We start from the raw sequence: 20,650 nt of genomic DNA on the forward strand, positions 1-20,650 counted from the left end.
ATAAGCATTAACAGATTATTACAAAATGAAATCAAACAGTTTTCAAGTCAAAACTTTAGTCTAGGTGATGTTACATTTGCACATAGGACCCCTTGTTCGAAAGAAGCTTCTGAACTCTCTAGTCCATTGAATTTGTCAGTTTTTGGATGGTTTGTGCTTCAATTGTTTTGCATGTGGACAGAATACCCTCCCAGAGCTGTTGCTTAGATGTGAACTGCCTCCCGCCATCATAGACACTCCTTTTGATGATGCTCCAGAGGTTCTCAATGGGGTTGAGGTCAGGGGAAGATGATGGCCACACCATAAGTTTGTCCTCTTTTATGCCCATAGCAGCCAGAGATGCAGATGTGTTATTTGCAGCATGAGACGGTGCATTATCATGCATGAAAATGATCTTGCCGCAGAAAGCACGGTTCTTCCTCTTGAATCATGGCAGGAAGTGCTGTTTTAGAAACTCCACATAGATTATGGAGTTCATCTTTACCCCTTCAGGGATCCTAAAGGGGCCGACAATCTATCTCCCCATGATTCCAGCCCAAAACATTACGCCACCTCCTCCTTGTTGGCGCCTTAGCCGTGTTTTCATGGGGTGTCCATCAACCAGCCATCATCCACTCCATCCATCTGGACCATCGAGCGTTGCACGGCACTCATCGGTGAAAAAACAGTTTGAAAGTCAGTCTTCATGTATCGTTTGGCCCACTGGAGCCATTTCTGCTTGTGTACAGTGGATAGAAGTGGTCGACAGGATGGCTTACGCACAGCTGCAAACCTCTGAAGGACCCTGCATCTTGTTGTTCGGGGGACGTTGGAGGCACCAGCAGCTTCAAAAACTTGTCTGCTGCTATGACAAGGCATTTTTGCAGCTGCTCTTTTAACCTGACGCAATTGCCTGTTGGAAAGAGTCCTCAATTTTTCCTTATCAGCACGCACACGTGTGTGCTGGGAATCAGTTACATACTTCTTGATTGTGCGATGATCACGATGAAGTGTCTTGGCAATGTTGATTGTAGTCATGCCTTGACCTAAATACTCCACAATTTGTTGCTTCTCAGCAGCCGACACATCCTTTTTCTTTCCCATTTTGACAAAAAATGTAGGCTGCTTAATAATGTGGAACAGCCTTCTTAAGTAGTCTTGCCTTTATTTGGACAAACCTGCCAAACTAATTTGCACAGGTATCTGCAATTGCTTTCAGTGATATAAAGAGCCCTGACACACATCACCATCAATGAGTTTAATGACAAACAAGAAAATTGTAACCTTATCACTCCTAAACTCTTTTTGCATGATAATTTGGAACACAGTGCATTTGTTTGCACCATTTACTGCAATAATATGCCCTTATGAAATGGATAGTACTGCCCTCTTATGTATATTTTTATAATTATAAAACACTGATGCTTTGTTACTTTTAAAATACCTCAAGTACCTTTATTTATAAAATAATAAAGTATATATATTTTTACATTCAGGACTTATGGTCAATGTGTTCTTGTGTGTTGTGCTGTGTTCAGTGATTTGACTGTCCTAACAATTATAATTATATAGTCTGTGGGGTTATCAGCTGTAGATACCACTGGGTCTGCATATATCACTGTATGATTGCTGCTGCTGGTTTTTCCCCTGCTTTCCTTTATGTGTGGTTTTCTCTAATTTTCAAACTTTAAATTTTTATGCCCTTAAATCAGAGAGATATGTCGCACAAATTACTTAATAAATAACATTTCCCACTTGTCTACTTTACATCAGCACAATTTTGGAAACAACATTTTTTTTGTTAGGAAGTTATAAGTGTTAAAAGTTGACCAGCGATTTCTCATTTTTACAAAAAAATTTACAAAACCATTTTTTTTGGGACCACATCACATTTAAAGTCACTTTGAGGGGTGTACATGACAGAAAATACCCAAAAGTGACACCATCCTATATACTGGACCCCTCAAGTTGCTCAAAATCACATTCAAGAAGTTAATTAACCCTTTACATGCTTCACATGAGCTGAAGCAAAGTAGAAGGAAAAAATTAACTTTTTTTTACAAAAAATTTACTTCAGAACCAATTTTTTTTTATTTTCACAAGTGTTAAGAGAGAAAATGAACCACAAAATTTGTTGTGCAATTTCTCCTGAATATGCCTATACCCCATATGTGAGTGTAAACTTATGTTTGGGTGCACGGCAGAGCTCGGAAGGGAAGGAGCGCCATTTGACTTTTTCAATGCTAAATTGGCTGGAATTGAGATCGGATGCCATGTTACCTTTGCAGAGCTCCTGATGTGCCTAAACAGTGGAAACCCCCCACAAGTGACACCATTTTGGAAACTAGACCCCTTATCTAGATGTGTGGTGAGCACTTTGAACCCCCAAGTGCTTCACAGAAGTTTATAACGTAGAGCTGTGAAAAAAAATTATATTTTTTCCACAAAAATGATCTTTTTGCCCCAAAATTATTTTCACAAGGATAACAGGAGAAAATAGACCACAAAAGTTGTTGTGCAATTTGTCCTGAGTACGCCAATACCCCATATGTGGGGGTAAACCACTGTTTGGGCGCACGGCAGAGCTCAGAAGGGAAGGAGCCCTGTTTTGGAATGCAGACTTTGATGGAATGGTCTGCGGACGTCATGTTGCATTTGCAGAGCCCCTGATGTGCCTAAACAGTAGAGACCCCCCACAAGTGACCCCATTTTGGAAACTAGACCCCCAAGGACCTTATCTAGTTGTGTTGTGAGAACTTTGAACCCCCAAGTATTTCACTAAAGTTTATAACGCAGAGCTGTAAACATAAAAAATCATATTTTTTTTCCACAAAAATGATTTTTTTTTAGCCCGTAATTTTTTATTTTCACAAGGGTAACAGGGGAAATTGGACCCAAGACTTGTTTTCCAATTTGTCCTGAGTATGCTGGTACCCCATATGAGGGGGGAACCACTGTTTGGGCACACGTCAGGGCTCAAAAGGGAAGTTGTGACTTTTGGAATGCAGACTTTGATGGAATGGTCGGGCGTCATGTTACGTTTGCAGAGTCCCTGATGTGCCTAAACAGTAGAAACCTCCCACAAGTGACCATATTTTGGAAACTAGATCCACCAAGGAGCTTATCTAGATGTGTGGTGAGCACTTTGAACCCTCAAGTGCTTCACAGAAGTTTTTAACGCAGAACCGTGAAATTAAAAAATCATTTTTTTTCCAAAAAATTAATTTTTAGCCCACAATTTTTTATTTTCCCAAGTATAACAGGAGAAATTAGACCCCCAAAGTTGTGCAAATTGCCCTGAGTACAATGATGCCCCATATGTGGGGGAAACCACTGTTTGGGCGCATGGCAGAGCTCAAAAGGGAGGGAGCACCGTATGTCTTTTTGAATGCAAAATTGGCTGGAATCAATAGTAGCGCCATGTTGCTTTTGGAGACCCCCTGATGTGCCTAAACAGTGGAAACACCTCAATTCTAACTCCAACCCTAACCCCAACACATCCCTAATCCCAACCCTAACCATAACCCTAATCACAACCCTAACCCCAACACACTCCTAATTGCAACCCAAACTCCAACACAACCCTAATCCCAACCCTAAGGGTATGTTTCCACGCTGCGTGCTGGCAGCGCTTTGGACGCAGCAGATACCCAGCTCGGCCAAAAGCGCTGCCGGCTTTTGTACGTGCGGTGATTCCGAATGTGTTCATTGAACACATCCGGAATCACCGCATCCTATCCATAGACTGGGTTATTTATCTTGCGGAGACGGAATGTCTCCGCAAAATAAATAGACATGCTGTGGTCTAGAAAGATGCGCCGCATGTCCGTAATTTTGGATATGACACCCTCGTCCCTGCACGCATAGTGGAGACCGGATTTCATAAAATCCCCTCCACTATGCTGTAACATCTGAACTCTGCGGATTGAACGCTGCGGCTGTACGCAGCGTTAAGTCGGCAGGAAATCCTTACAGCATACGCTACGTGGAAATATACCATAGCCCTAATCCTAACCCTAATCCCAACCGTAGCCCTAATCCCAACCCTAATTGTAACCCTAATTCCAACCATAACCCTACCTTTAGCCCAATTGTAACCCTAATGGAAAAATGTAAATATATATTTATTTTATTATTTTTCCTTAACGACGGTGGTGATAAAGGGGGGGGTTTATTTACCTTTTTTTATTTTGATCACTGTGATAGGGTTTATCACAGTGATCAAAATGTACCTGGAATGAATGAATGGAATCTGCCGAGTGCCGGCCGGCAGATCTCAGCGGCGCACTGCTCATGCTCCCGACATTTTCTTTACAGGAAGAAGACGCCAGGAGCTGCGGGAGCCCTTGGAGGATGGGGGGGGACACCGGGAGGTACCAGGGCAGATCGGGGGACCCGGGGACTCCTTTCCCCTCTGATGTGCGATCACATCAGAGGAGAAAGTAAACGCTAAATAGCGTCTTTTTTTGTTTCTGTTATACGGTTAATAACAGCGATCGCAACACTGGGGTCGGTAAATACAGACCCAAATCATGTTCTCTGGGGTCTCGGCTACCTCCGGCAGCCGAGACCCCAGAGAAATTCCGACTCTGGTGGATGCTATTTACTTTTTCCACAGCGCTGTTAATTAACAGCGCTGTGGTTTAAGTACCCTTAACTACTTCCATTAAAAGGTGTATCGGCGGTCGTTAAGGGGTTAGGAGACATTATTTTTCTTCATCTGATCCAGTTGTCACAGGTAGCAACACAACTTCCAATGAGTTTCATGGATTGACTTTTTTAGAACAGATTACTCTCAGGAATCTATATGATCTCAATGCAAACAACCCATCTGATCAGAAGTTGGTAAATTATGCTGAAGGTTTTCACACAAAAAATTCTTTATTTTACCCTGTTCAGTCCAAAGTAGAATGCATGGACCGCTTCCAAATGGTAATTGAAAGAGAGCTTAAAAAATTGGACACAGCAGCTACAACGAGAAAATCAAGTCTAATCTGAACTTGTCCCAATATAAAGCTATACAGGATTTAAAAAATAAACCTGAAATAACCGTCAAAACCACGGATAAAGGTGGAATAGTCATAGTTATGGATACTGAGATGTATCGCAATCAAGTCAATTTGTTGTTATAGGACATTACTACATACAGAAAATTGACATGATCCAACTCAACAATTTAAGCTTGAAACTTAGATTAATTGATGAGGGATTTGCATTCGATCTTTTCATTACAAATCAAGTTGAATATCTCAAGGTTGATCCTCCGATTTTACCCATTATGCACGCTTTACCAAAAGTGCACAAATGCATATTGCCCCCTCCCATGCAGCCAATAATCTCAGGCATAGGTTCAGTTGCAGAGCATCTCAGTCAGTGGTTGGATGCCTTACTACAGCCCTTATGTGCATGGACACTAGGGTTTTTGCAAGATACCAAAGATGCTCTAGATCACCTCTCTAGTATTAGATGGAAGAAGAATTTTCACTGGGTTATGTGTGATGTAATTGCCCTTTATACGCCGATACCCCAGTCTGCAATTATCAAAGCTTTGGATTTCCACCTTTTTAATTTTAGCAACTATTCTCCTTACTTGTGCAATTTTATTATCCAGGCTGTTCTTTTCATATTAAATCACAATAATTTTTGTTTTGATCAGCAGTATTACGTGCAGTGCAAAGGAGTTTCTGTTATGATTGAGTCACCGTAGGAGGCAAAAACAGAAATGCTAGCTAAGTCCAGAAAACCAGAAAAGTTGGCAGCTATCGGATTGCAGACCCCTGAACCTATCAACACAACTAGCAGTAGCCGTGGAAGGTTCCTACGATGTCCTAGACCCCTCGATCACAGCCGGAGAATTAAATAGGCCTAAAGAAAGAAAGGGGAAATCTGAACTGCCCCAGAGCAGACCCCAAAGCAATAGGCAGCCCCCAACATATAATGACAGTGAAGCAAGATGAAAATACTAACACAGACAGAAAGATAGACAGAGCAAAGAGGGGCCCAAGCTAACTACATAGGAAAGGACAGGAAGGCTGCTGTCTGCAATCCGTGAAAAACCCTATGAAAATAAGAGCCAACAAACTGACAGTGAAAAAGGCCCTGAAGACGCTAGGCTTCAAAAAGCTATGTCAGCACTCAGGAATATACTGAAGACAGAGCTACAGGCAAAAGGAGATTCAGCTCACCCCAGCAGGGGATGGCAGAATACTGAAAAGCAAGGAAAACAAAAAACAAAAAGGCTAACAGCCAAAACAGAAAACTTAGCTTTAGGAGCAGGAATCAGACTGGTGTCCTAGGAGTCCACAGAGAAATCACCCGCAGGGCAGAAGGGCGTCGGCAGCCTTATATCCAGTCTGTGACTCCACTCAGCCAGTCATCCTCATTAGACTCAGGTGCCTGATAATCAGGCTCATTACCTTCCTTCACCAGAATAGGGAGTTCACCAGACCTCAGTGACGAAGGGGAAAATGAACTCACAACAGTACCTCCCCCTTGAGGAGGGGTCACCGAACCCTCAACCACGCCACCAGGGCGATCAGGGTGAGCCCGATGAAATGCACGCACCAATCTTTTGGCATGAATATCAGAGGCAGAGACCCAGGAATTATCCTCCTGACCATAACCCTTCCACTTAACCAAATACTGGAGTCTCCGTCTAGCCAGACGGGAATCCAGTATTTTCTCTACCTCATATTCCATGTTACCTTCAACCAATACAGGGTCTGGAGGTGCCACCCCAGGAACAACTGGTTCAACAAACCTCTTCAACAAGGACTTATGGAACACATTATGGATTTTAAATGTGACAGGAAGAGCCAAACGAAAAGAGACCGGATTAATAATCTCCAAAATCTTGTAAGGTCCAATAAATCTAGGCTTAAACTTAGGAAAAGCCACCTTCATAGCAATATTTTTTGATGATAACCACACCATATCACCAATCTTAAACTGGGGACCAATGGTCCTATGTCGATTGGAAAACCGCTGGGCCTTTTCCTGGGAGAGAGATAACTTATCCACCACTTGGTCCCAGATCTGGTGCATTCTCTCCACCACAGTGTCAACACCTGGGCAGGCAGAAGGCTCCACCTGCCCTGAAGAAAATCGAGGATGAAACCCAAAGTTACAAAAAAAAGGTGACATCAAAGTGGCAGAACTAGTTCTATTATTTAAAGCAAATTCAGCCAAGGGCAAAAATGAAACCCAATCATCCTGATCAGCGGAAATAAAACATCTCAAATACGACTCCAAGGTCTGTTTTGTTCTCTCTATCTGCTCATTGGTCTGAGGGTGAAAAGCAGAGGAGAAGGACAACTGAATTCCCAGCTTGGAACAGAAAGTCCTCCAAAATCTAGACACAAACTGAACTCCTCTGTCAGATACAATGTTCTCAGGAATCCCGTGTAAGCGAACCACCTGTTGCAAAAACAGGGGCACCAACTCAGAGGAAGATGGCAACTTAGGGAGTGGTACAAGATGAACCATCTTAGAGAACCTATCACAAATCACCCAAATAACAGTCATTCTTTGAGAGACCGGCATATCAGATGAAATCCATTGAAGTATGGGTCCATGGCCTCCTGGGGACCGGCAAAGGCATCAACAACCCACTAGAGCGAGAACAAGATTTAGACCGGGAGCAAGTCCCACAGGACTGCATAAAATTCCTGACATCATGAGACAAGGTGGGCCACCAAAAAGAGCGACTCACCAGATCTCTAGTACCAAAAATACCTGGATGACCAGCCAATGCAGAGCAATGAACTTCAGACATCACTCTCTTCTTCCACTGGTCAGGAACATACAACTTTCCACTGGGACAACGCTCAGGTTTGTCCTCTTGGAACTCTTGCAGAGCAAGTCTCAAATCGGGCGAGATGGCAGAAAGAACTACCCCTTCGCCTAAGATGGTAGCAGGCTTGGTTACCACAGGAGAATCAGCAAAGAAACTCCTAGAGAGAGCATCTGCCTTTACATTCTTAGTTCCAGGAAGAAAAGAGACCACAAAATCAAAACGTGTAAAAAACAAGGCCCACCTAGCCTGTCTAGGGTTCAAGCGTTTAGCCGACTCTAGGTAAATCAAATTCTTGTGGTCAGTGAGGACCACAACTTGATGTTTAGCTCCCTCCAACCAATGTCTCCACTCCTCAAATGCCCATTTCATGGCCAACAGTTCCCGATTCCCCACATCATAGTTACGTTCAGATGGAGAGAACTTTCGAGAAAAGAAAGCACAGGGATTCATTTTAGATGTTACAGGATCCTTTTGGGACAAAACAGCTCCTGCACCAATCTCAGAAGCATCCACCTCTACCTGGAACGGGAGTGAGACATCAGGTTGCCGCAAAACCGGGGCGGAGGTAAATCTTCGCTTCAGCTCCTGAAAGGAAGCAACAGCCTCAGGAGACCAATTCAACACATCAGCACCCTTCTTAGTCAGATCAGTCAATGGCTTGGCAATACTAGAAAATTTTGCTATAAATTTCCGATAAAAATTAGCAAAACCCAAAAACTTCTGGAGGGCCTTCAAAGAAGTGGGCTGAACCCAATCATAAATGGCCTGTACCTTGGCCGGGTCCATTTCAATAGTTGACGGAGACAAAATAAATCCCAAAAATGAAATCCTCTGTACTGCAAAAAGGCATTTTGATCCTTTGACATACAGGGAATTCTCCCTCAAGATCCGGAACACAGTCCGAATATGTTCCACATGAGAATCCCAATCCTTGGAGAAGATCAAATTATCATCCAGGTAAATAATCAAAAATTTATCGACAAAGTCTCGGAAAATATCGTTCATGAAGCACTGGAAGACAGAAGGGGCATTAGTGAGCCCAAAAGGCATCACCAGGTACTCAAAATGTCCCTCCGGAGTATTAAACGCCTTCTTCCATTCATCCCCCTGCTTAATGCGGATAAGATTATACGCCCCCCTGAGGTCAAGCTTGGTAAACCAGCAAGCACCTCTAACTCTAGAGAATAGATCCGAAATCAGGGGTAACGGATACTGATATTTAATAGTAATTTTATTGAGGGCACGATAATCATTACAAGGCCTTAAAGAACCATCCTTTTTGGCCACAAAAAAAACCCCGGCACCTAAGGGTGAAGAAGATGGTCTAATATGACCCTTCTCCAACGCCTCCTTAATATATGACCGCATAGCCTCGTGCTCGGGTACAGATAAATTGAAGAGCCGACCCTTGGGAAATTTACACCCCGGGCTTAGTTCAATTGCACAGTCATAACTCCTATGAGGAGGCAAGGACGCAGACTCATTCTCACTAAATACATCATAAAAGTCCGCCAAATAGTCAGGAACATCATGCGACTGAGGAGAGGTGGAAAAAAAACGGAGCCTCACTAAAGGCACACCGACAACCCCAACTCACCACAGACACAGATTTCCAATCCAAAACTGGATTATGAATTTTCAACCAGGGAAACCCCAGAACAACGGCATCATGCAGACCATGCAATACCAAAAATCTGCAATTTTCTTGATGGTCTGGGGCGACCCGCATGACCACCTGGGTCCAAAACTGAGGTTTATTTTTAGCCAAAGGAGTAGCATCAATCCCCCTCAAAGGGATAGGCGTCTGCAGAGGTGTCATCAGAAATCCACAACGTTTAGCAAAGTCCAAGTCCATTAGGTTTAGGGCTGCTCCCGAATCCACAAAAGCCTTGGCGGAAAATGTGGACAGGGAGCAGATCAGAGTAATTGCCAGAAGAAACTTAGGTTGAACACCACCAACAGAAAACGTGTGTGCAAAGCGTTTCTCTCGTTTAGGACAAACAGAAATAATATGCGAGGCATCTCCACAGAAAAAACACAACTTATTACGCCTTCTGAACTCCTGACGTTGCGCCTTAGACAATACTCTATCACATTGCATAGGTTCAGACGTCTGTTCAACCGGTGGCAACACCTCTCGTGCAATCCTGCGTTCACGTAAACGCCGATCAACCTGAATGGCTAATGACATAGAATCGTCCAGACCAGAGGGAACAGGAAATCCCACCATAGTATCTTTTACGGCTTCTGACAAACCCTTCCGAAAGAGAGCAGCCAAGGCATTATCATTCCAGGTAGTAAGGACCGCCCACTTTCGGAACTTTTGACAGTACAACTCTGCAGAATCTCGACCCTGGTTCAATGCCAACAGTGTCTTTTCAGCCTGATCAATAGCATTAGGTTCGTCATACAACAACCCCAAAGCTTGAAAGAATGCGTTCACATTAGTCAGAATAGGATCATCTGGTTTCAAAGAAAACGCCCAATCCTGGGGATCGCCACGCAGCAAAGAGATGACAATTTTAACCTGCTGCGCGGAGCTCCCTGACGAGTTAGGCTTCAAGGCAAAAAATAATTTACAATTATTTTTGAAACTCAAAAATTTAGATCGATCCCCAAAAAATACATCAGGTGTAGGGATCTTTGGTTCAACAGCATGCGAACGAGCAAGGTAGGCGGAAATTCCCGCACTTCCGCAGCGAGCTGCTCCACATGATCAGACAATTGCTTTATCTCCATTGAGAGAAAAAAAAATTCCCCCTACGGCCTCAGAGATATAGAGGAAAGAATATACACACACCTTTTTTTTTTTTTTTTTTATTAACACTATTCTTTCCTGCAATTGAGTACCCTAGGATCTGCGGTATGGCGGGTGATTCTGTTATGATTGAGTCACCGTAGGAGGCAAAAACTGAAATGCTAGCTAAGTCCAGAAAACCAGAGAAGTTGGCAGCTATCGGATTGCAGACCCCTGAACCTATCAACACAACTAGCAGTAGCCGTGGGGGGGTTCCTACGATGTCCTAGACCCCTCGATCACAGCCGGAGAATTAAATAGGCCGAAAGAATGGGGAAATCTAAACTGCCCCAGAGCAGACCCCAAAGCAATAGGCAGCCCCCAACATATAATGACGGTGAAGCAAGATGAAAATACTAACAGACAGAAAGATAGACAGTGCAAAGAGGGGCCCAAGCTAACTACATAGGAAAGGACAGGAAGGCTGCTGTCTGCAATCCGTGAAAAACCCTATGAAAATAAGAGTCAACAAACTGACAGTGAAAAAGGCCCTGAAGACGCTAGGCTTCAAAAAGCTATGTCAGCACTCAGGAATATACTGAAGACAGAGCTACAGGCAAAAGGAGATTCAGCTCACCCCAGCAGGGGATGGCAGAATACTGAAAAGCAAGGAAAACAAAAAACAAAACAAAAAGGCTAACAGCCAAAACATAAAACTTAGCTTTAGGAGCAGGAATCAGACTGGTGTCCTAGGAGTCCACAGAGAAATCACCCGCAGGGCAGAAGGGCGTCGGCAGCCTTATATCCAGTCTGTGACTCCACTCAGCCAGTCATCATTAGACTCAGGTGCCTGATAATCAGGATCATTACCTTCCTTCACCAGAATATGGAGTTCACTAGAATCCAGTGACGAAGGGGAAAATGAACTCACAACAAGTTTCAATGGGTGGTAAGCATTCTCCTCCTGTAGCAAATCTTGTTATATCCTATTGGTAGCATTTGTTTCTGTATTCTGATGATAATCTTTTTGTCTCTCACATTTTCTGATATGGCATATACATTGATGATACACTCTTTATTTGGAGTGGTGATGTATCTGCCATACCAGATTATGTAAAATATTTGAACACTAATGACTTTGATCTTCGTTTTACAAGTAATTTTGATTCTTCCTCCATTTCTTTCCTGGATCTGTCATTACAAGGTGTTGTGGACAGTTCTATAGTCATGTCCACACATATTAAACCATTGACAGGCAACAGTATCCTCATGCTAGTAGTAGTCATCCGCACCATACCATCAGATCCATTCCTGTTGGTGAACTCACAAGGATTTATAAAAATTGCAGTGTTAATACTACTTTAAATAACAAAATCAATAATTGTAACAAACTTGAAAAAGGGGTTACCCACAATGGTTGCTAGACAGTGCGAGGAATATAATTTACAAGAAACGTGAAAATTTAATTGCACCAAAATTGAATACTTCTGTTTCATATAGTGATAAATTAGTTTGCTCACTTCAATATAGTACAATGCCATAAAATCTTTAATTCTCAAACATCTTCCCATCTTATATGAGGATGATATTTTATCTAACATTTTATCCTCTGGGTGTAAGGTTGTAGGAAAAAAAGCTGTTACTGTGGGCCACATTATTTTAACTAGTTTAGTTCAACTAGTCCACAAAAAAACAACAAACTTGGTTGCATTATCCTGGCTTTTATAAGTGTGGTTCTCCAAGATGTGGAACATGTGCGCATTCTGTTCCAACAAAGATTTTTTCTGACAGTAATAATGAACATCAATATAAGGCCGGGGTCACACTAGAGAGAAATACGGACGAGTGAGAGACGTAAAAACCATGCATTGCACACGGACCAATGATTCTCTATGGGGTAGCTCCCATCAGCCGTATATTTCTCGCTCATATTTTACGGTCTGTGCCAATCGCAGCATGCTGCGATTGTCAGCATATTCTGCCCGCAATACGCCAATGCAAGTCTATAGGTGCACAAAAAAAATGCATTACACACGGACCAGATGTGTGACTTGTGAGAAATATGCACCTGGTGTCCTTTAGAAAAGCCGGCAATTCAGTGCACGATACAGTAAAATCACACTGACAGGTTTAATAAAGAAATGAAAGAATAGAATATATATATATATATATATATATATATACACATGTCATTGAGACTCATATATATATATACTTATATTTCATAGATTTCTACATAGTTGAATAGCCGCAAAATCAATTGCCGGCTTCTGTAAAATCATTCCCCAACCCGACATGAAATGACACATGGTTTACATACAGTAAACCATTTCATTTCATGTATTTTTTTTATATGTCCCTGACTTATAATTAAATTAGGGTTTGTGTGTAAAATTTGGGACATCTAGGTGTTAAATTAAGGGGGTTAATTTGTTGGAAAAAAATGCGTAGGCTCCCGCAGCAAAATTGCAACCAGAGAGGTAAAACAGGTGAGTGAGGGCAGATTTTAATAGCCTTGAGAGAGACCATTGTTTTTAACTCTCCCTCTGGCTGCAAAAATCTGCCCCCAGACACCCCAGAAAAGGTGCATCTATAAGATGCGCCTTTTCTGGCACTTATCCTCTCTATTGCCATTGCCCTGTAGCGGTGGATAATGGGTTAATATTAATGGCTAAATGTCACCTTGCAATTGGAAGGTGACATTAAGCTGATTAATAATGGAGACGTGTCAATTAGACACATATCCATTATTGACCCTAGACTATTAAACGGTTAAAAAACATTGATTAAAAATTATTTTAATGAAATAAAGACACCTAGTTTTTGACAAGATTTATTCCTCTGGTAATCAAATAAGCCATCGACCTGTAACAAATATAAAACAGAAAAACTTATCCTTACCTCTCCACTGCTCAGCCAGGTCCCCCGTTGCAATCCATCAGAAAGGGTTAAGTGGTTTACACAGGGACCGGTGCTAATGCGACCAGCCCCATGTAAACCACTGCCAGAATTAATTCTTTCATCTCTGCGCAGCCTCCCTGGCTGCCCGGAGATGAACTAATTACCATGGGAAAGTTTCTGCATTTTTTCCCCACGCTCATTAGTTCACCTCAGGTCTGCCAAGGGACTCTGTGCAGCCTCAGTGACGTCAGCGGCAGTCCCCGGCTGACCTGAGGAGCGTGGGAAAAAAGTCAGAAAATTTACCACGTTAATTAGTTCATCTCCAGGCAGCCAGTGAGGCTGCGCAGAGCTGAACTAATTCATTCTGAAGTAGTTTACAGTGGGGCTGGTCGCATTAGCACCGGTCCTCATTGTAAACTATTTAACCCCTTGTGAAGGATTACAGCGTGGGACATGACTGAACGGCGGAGAGGTAAGGATTTTGTTGATTTTTATGGTTTTTTTTTTTGCAGATCATGGTTTTATTTTGGAATAGCAGAGTAATAAAAATTGGTCCAAAACTTGGTGTCTTTATTTAATTAAAAGACTAAAAAGTCTAATGTCTGTGTGTGTTTTTTAACCCTTTCATAGTCTAGGGTTAAAAATGGATCGGTGTCTTATTGACACCTCTCCATTATTAATCGGCTTAATGTCACCTTCCAATCGAATGGTGACATTAACCCTTTGTTATTAACCCATTCGCCAGCGCTAGAGGGCAATGGGAATAGAGAGGATAAGTGCCAGAAAAGGCACATCTTATACATGCGCCTTTTCTGGGGTGTCTGGGGGCAGATTTTTGTAACCGGGGAGGGGGGGCAAAAACAATGGTCCCTCTCAAGGCTATTAAAATCTGCCCTCACTCACCTGCTTTACCTCTCTGGTTGACAAATTACCGCGGGAGCCCATGCAATTTTTTACAACGAATTAACCCCTTAAATTAACACCTACACCTCCCAAATTTTACTCACAAGCCTTCATCTAATTACTAGTCAAACACATAAAAAAAAAACATGAAATGAAATGGTTTACTGTATGTAAACCATGTGTCATTTCATGTCTGGTTTTGGAATGATTTTATTGAAGCCGCCTATTGTTTCAGCGCCTATTCGGCTATGTAGAACTATATGAAATATAAATATATATTTACAGTACAGACCCAAAAGTTTGGACACACCTTCTAATTCAAAGAGTTTCCTTTATTTTCATGACTATGAAAATTGTAGATTTACTCTGAAGGCATCAAAGCTATGAATTAACACGTGGACTTATATAATGAACAAAAAAGTGTGAAACAACTGAAAATACTGTATGTCTTATATTCTAGGATCTTCAAAGTAGCCACCTTTTGCTTTGATTACTGCTTTTGTACACTCTTGGCCATTCTTCTAGGTTCTTTAGCATTTGGCACAGGTCGCCGCTCCGTCAAAAAGACGCATGCGGCGGCATCCGCATTCATCGGCATGGCCTGGGTACCTAATGCTAAAGATAGGGTACGCATGCCGACAGAGGTGGAGCTGAACGGACTAGGCGTGGCAGGGGGCAGAGCTTCTCGTAGGAAGACTGCAGCCCTCCGCACCTCGGCCATACGCTAGCGTGAAACTAGCCTTAGATTAGTGACTCTTAATATAGGGTTTTTTTTGTCTTTCAGCATTTCACCTTGCATTTCATTTTTCATCATGAATACAGTGGAGAAGAAGGTGTTTAATATATTAGCTTTTTCCTCGTGATCTACAACCATTCTCTCCTCACAGTTTTTTAAGGGGCCTACACATTCACTTATGATTCTTTTACTATTGATATAGTTGAAGAACAGTATGGGATTAGTTTTACTCTCCTTAGCAATGTGCTTCTCTGTTTCCTTTTTTGGCAGCATTAATTAATTTTTCAGATAAAGGATTTTTCTCCCTATAGTGTTTTAGAGCTTCAACGGTGCCATCCTGCTTTAGTAGTTTAAATGCTTTCTTTTTACTGTTAATTGCCCCCTCTTCTTTTTTTTTTTAGCCACATGGGGTTTTTCCTATTTCTTATCCTTTTATTACCACAAGGTATAAACCGCTTAGAGTGCCTATTTAGGAGGTTCTTAAACATTTCCCATTTATTACCTGTATTCTTATTTCTGAGGACATTGTCCCAATAAACCAGATTAAGGGCATCTCTAAGCTGGTCAAACTTTGCCTTCCTTATTGCTACCCCAATAAGTTTGCTAAGTTGGCAGATGAGGGGAGTGTTAGTGCAGAAGTAGCACTGCTGCAGCAAGGCATGTCCTCTGAAAGCCGGAGGAGTGTCTGCTCCACCAAGGGGGGAAATAGGAGAGCAGGACTCAATTATTAGGGGAACAGATAGGGCAATCTGTCACAAAGACAGGGATCGTCGAACGGTGTGCTGCCTACCTGGCGCTCGAGTCCGACACATCGCTGATCTGGTTGACAGATTACTGGGAGGGGCTGGTGAGGATCCAGCAGTCATGGTGCACATTGGCACAAATGACAAAGTTAGAGGTAGGTGGAAGGTCCTTAAAGATGATTTCAGGGAATTAGGCTGTAAGCTTAAAGCAAGGACCTCCAAGGTGGTATTTTCGTAAATACTTCCTGTACCACGTGCCACACCAGAGAGGCAATGGGAGATTAGGGAGGTTAATAAGTTCTCATGAATTGGTGTAGGAAGGAGGGGTTTGGGTTCCTGCAGAACTGGGCCGACTTCTCAGTTGGCTACAGGCTCTACGCTAGGGACGGGCTGCACCTCAATGGGGAGGGTGCAGCTGTGCTGGGAGAGAAAATGGCTAGAAGGTTGGAGGAGTGTTTAAACTAGGGACGGGGGGAGGGTATTCCTTTTATAGGAGGGGAAGACAGTGCAGATAGAGACCTGGGCACAAATAATGAAATTGGGGGTGGGGGTGGCATGGGGGGTGGGGTTAGAACAGTTAATAATTTAAGAAAGAATAGAGGTACAGAGAGATACATAAAGTGCATGTATACTAATGCCAGAAGCCTCGCCAACAAGATGGAGGAATTGGAGTTAATGTTGTTGGAGCATAATTATGACATGGTGGGGATATCTGAGACATGGCTGGACGAGAGCCATGACTGGGCGGTTAATTTACAGGGCTATAGTCTGTTCAGAAATGACCGTACTAATAAACGAGGGGGAGGCGTGTGTTTATATGTAAAATCATCCTTAAAACCCATCCTTCGTGATAATATATATGAATCTAATGAAAATGTAAAGTCCCTGTGGGTAGAGATAAGGGGAGGGGGGAAAAATAATAAATTACTGATAGGGGTTTGTTATAAGTCTCCAAAAATAATGGAAGCAACAGAGAATATCCTCATAAAGCAAATAGATGAAGCAGCGACTCAAGGAGAAGTCATTATTATGGGGGACTTCAACTAACCTGAAATACATTGGGGAACCGAAACCTGCAGTTCCAGCAAAGGTAATAGGTTTTTGACAGCTATGAGAGACAATTACCTTTCACAACTGGTTCAGGACCCAACAAGAGGGGGGGCACTGCTAGACCTAATATTAACCAACAGACCAGACCGCATATCAAATGTAAGAGTTGGGGGTCATTTGGGTAATAGTGATCACAAATTAATAAGTTTTCATGTATCCTTTAATAAGATGTGTAGTAGAGGGGTTACAAGGACACTAAACTTCAGGAAGGCAAATTTCCAATGGATGAGAGATGATCTTGGTGCAATTAACTGGGACGATATCCTGAGACATAAAAATACACAAAGAAAATGGGAGACGTTTATTAGCATCCTGAATAGGACCTGTGCACAATCTATACCGTATGGGAATAAACATGCGAGAAATAGGAGGAAACCACTATGGCTAAATAGAGCTGTAAGGGGAGCAATAAGAGATAAAAATAAAGCATTTAGAGAATTAAAGCAAGTAGGTAGTGATGAGGCATTAAATAAATACAGAAGATTAAATAAATTCTGTAAAAAGTAAATCAAAACTGCAAAGATTGAGACAGAGAGACTCGTTGCCAGAGAAAGTAAAAATAATCCCAAAATATTCTGTAAACCCTTTCTGCCATTAGACGTACTATCCCGTCCATGTGCCCTGGGACTTAATTCCCAAGGACGGGATAGTACGTCTAATGCAATCAGCGGCGCCCACGTGGTGAGCGCCGCTGATCGCGGCCGGGTGTCAGCTGATTATCACAGCTGACACCCGGCACAATATGTCAGGGGCGGTCACGGACCACCCCCGACACGTTAACCCCTTGTACACCGCAATCAAACACGATCGCGGTGTACCGGGGGTTAAAGGGAAGCATCGGCAGGGAGGGGGCTCCCTCCATGCTTCCCTGAGCCCCCCACGGCAGCGCAATGTGCAGCGCTGCTGCGGGGGACTCCTTCCCTACAGGCCCCCGGATCCAAGATGGCGACGGGGGCCTGTAGGGAGCTGACTTCCTCACTGCCTGCAAAGCGCAGGCATGAGGAAGTCTGCAGAACTGCCTGTGACAGATTGCTGATCTGTCACAGTGATCTGTGATGTGACAGATCAGCGATCTGTCACAGGACAGTGATGTCCCACCTGGGACTATGACATAAAGTAAAAAAAAAAAAAGGGTAAAAATAATTTTAAAAAAATCGCTAAATAAATTAGTAAAAAAAAATATATATATTCCCCAATAAATTAATTTTTTGAAAATAAAAAAAACAATAAAAGTACACATATTTGGTATCGCCACTTCCGTAGCGACCCGCCCTATAAAACTGTCCCATTAGTTAACCCCTTTAGCGAACCCCTTAAAAAATAAAAACAAAAAATGGAGCAAAAAATAATGATTTATTATCATACCATCGAACAAAAAGTGCAATAACGCGCGATCAAAAAGACGCATATAAATATCCATGGTACCGCTGAAAACGTCATCTTGTACCGCAATTAACGAGCCACAATACAGCATCATCCGCAAAAAAATAAAATTATAGCTCGCAGAATAATGCGATGCAAAAATAATTATTTTTTATATAAAATTGTTTTCATTGCAAAACATAAAAAAAGACCTAAATGAGGTATCGCTGTAACCGTACCGACCCGAAGAATAAAAGCGCTTTATCAATTTTACCGCACGCGGAACGGTGTAAACGCATCCCCCCAAAAGAAATTCATGAAACGCTGGTTTTTGTTCATTCTGCGTCCCAAAAATCGGAATAAAAAGCGATCAGAAGATGTCACATGCCCGAACATAATACCAAGAAAAACGTCAACTCCTCCCGCAAAGAACAAGACCTCACATTACTCGGTGGGTCAAAATACGGAAAAATTATAGCTCTCAATATGTGGTGATGCAAAAACTATTTTTACAATAAAAAGCGTCTTTTAGCGTGCGACAGCCGCCAAACATAAAACCCGCCATAAATAGTAAATCCCCCGTTATCACCCCCTTAGTTAGGGAAAAATAATAAAATTAAAAAAAAGTATTTATTTCCATTTTCCCATTAGGGTTAGGGCTCAGATTAGGGTTAGGGGTGTTTTGGGGTTAGGGTTGGAGTTATAATTGGGGGGTTTCCACTGTTTGAGCACATCAGGTGCTCTCCAAATGCAACATGGCGTCTGATCTCAATTCCAGCCAATTCTACATTGAAAAAGTCAAATGGTGCTCCTTCCCTTCCAAGCTCTGCTATGCGCCCAAACAGTGTTTTACCCCCACATATAGGGTATCAGCCTACTCAGGACAAATTGCAAAACAACTTTTGGGGTCCAATTTCTCCTGTTACCCTTAGGAAAATAAAAAATTGGGGGCAAAAATATCATTTTTGTGGAAAAAAATGATTTTTTTATTTTCACGCCCAGGCGTTGTAAACTTCTGTGAAGCACTTGGGGGTTCAAAGTGCCCACCACACATCTAGATAAGTTCCTTAGGGGGTCTAGTTTCCAAAATGGGGTCACTTGTGGGGAGTTTAAATAGTTTAGGTACATCAGGGGCTCTCCAAACGCACATGACACCCGCAGACCAATCCATCAAAGTCTGCATTCCAAAACGTCACTACTTCCCTTCCGAGACCCGATGTGTGCCCATACAGTAGTTTTCTCCCACATATGAGGTATCAGCGTACTCAGGACAAATTGGACAACAACTTTTGGGGTCCAATTTCTCCTTGTACCCTTGGGAAAATGAAAAAATTGGTGACTAAAAGATCATGTTTGTGGAAAAAATACAATTTTTTTATTTTCATGCCCGGGCGTTATAAACTTCTGTGAAGCACTGGGGGGGTTCAAAGTGCTCACCACACATCTAGATAAGTTCCTTGGGGGGGTCTAGTTTCCAAAATGGTGTCATCTACTGTTTTGGTACATCAGGGGCTTTCCAAACGCGACATGGTGTCCAATCTCAATTCCAGCCGAAAATGTCAAATGGCGCTGCTTCCCTTCCGAGCTCTGCCATGCGTCTAAATAGTGGTTTACCCCCACATGTGGGGTATCAGCGCACTCAGGACAAATTGCACAATATCTTTTAGGGTCCTGTTACCCTTGGAAAAATAAGAATTGAGGGTGAAAAGATCATTTTTGTGGAAAAAATGTGATTTTTTAATTGTACCGCTGTACGTTATAAACTTCTGTGAAGCCCTTGGGGGTTCAAAATTCTCACCACACATCTAGATAAGTTCCTTGGGGGGTCTAGTTTCCAAAATGGTGTCATTTGTGGGGGGTTTCCACTGTTTTGGTGCATCAGGGGTTTTCCAATCGCAACATGGTGTCCAATCTCAATTCCAGCCAAAAACGTCAAATGGCGCTGCTTCCCTTCCGAGCTCTGCCATGCGCCCAAATAGTCATTTACACCCACATATGGGGTATCAGCGTACTCAGGACAAATTGCACAATAACTTTTAGGGACCTGTTACCCTTGGAAAAATAAAAATTGGGGGTGAAAAGATAATTTTTGTGGAAAAAATATGATTTTTTAATTGTACCGCTGTACGTTATAAACTTCTGTGAAGCCCTTGTGGGTTCAAAGTTCTCACCACATATCTAGATAAGTTCCTTGGGGGGTCTAGTTTCCAAAATGGGGTCACTTGGGGGGGTTTCCACTGTTTAGGTACATCAGGGGCTCTCCAAACGCAACATGGCGTCCGATCTGAATTCCAGCCAATTTTGCATTGAAAAAGTCAAACGGCGCTCCTTCCCTGCTGAGGTCTGCCATGCGCCGAAACAGTGGTTCCCCCCCACATATCAGG

Source organism: Dendrobates tinctorius, unplaced genomic scaffold (assembly GCF_039654945.1).
Source record: "Dendrobates tinctorius isolate UK_male_01 unplaced genomic scaffold, ASM3965494v1 ptg000086l, whole genome shotgun sequence".
Classification (NCBI taxonomy): domain Eukaryota; kingdom Metazoa; phylum Chordata; class Amphibia; order Anura; family Dendrobatidae; genus Dendrobates; species Dendrobates tinctorius.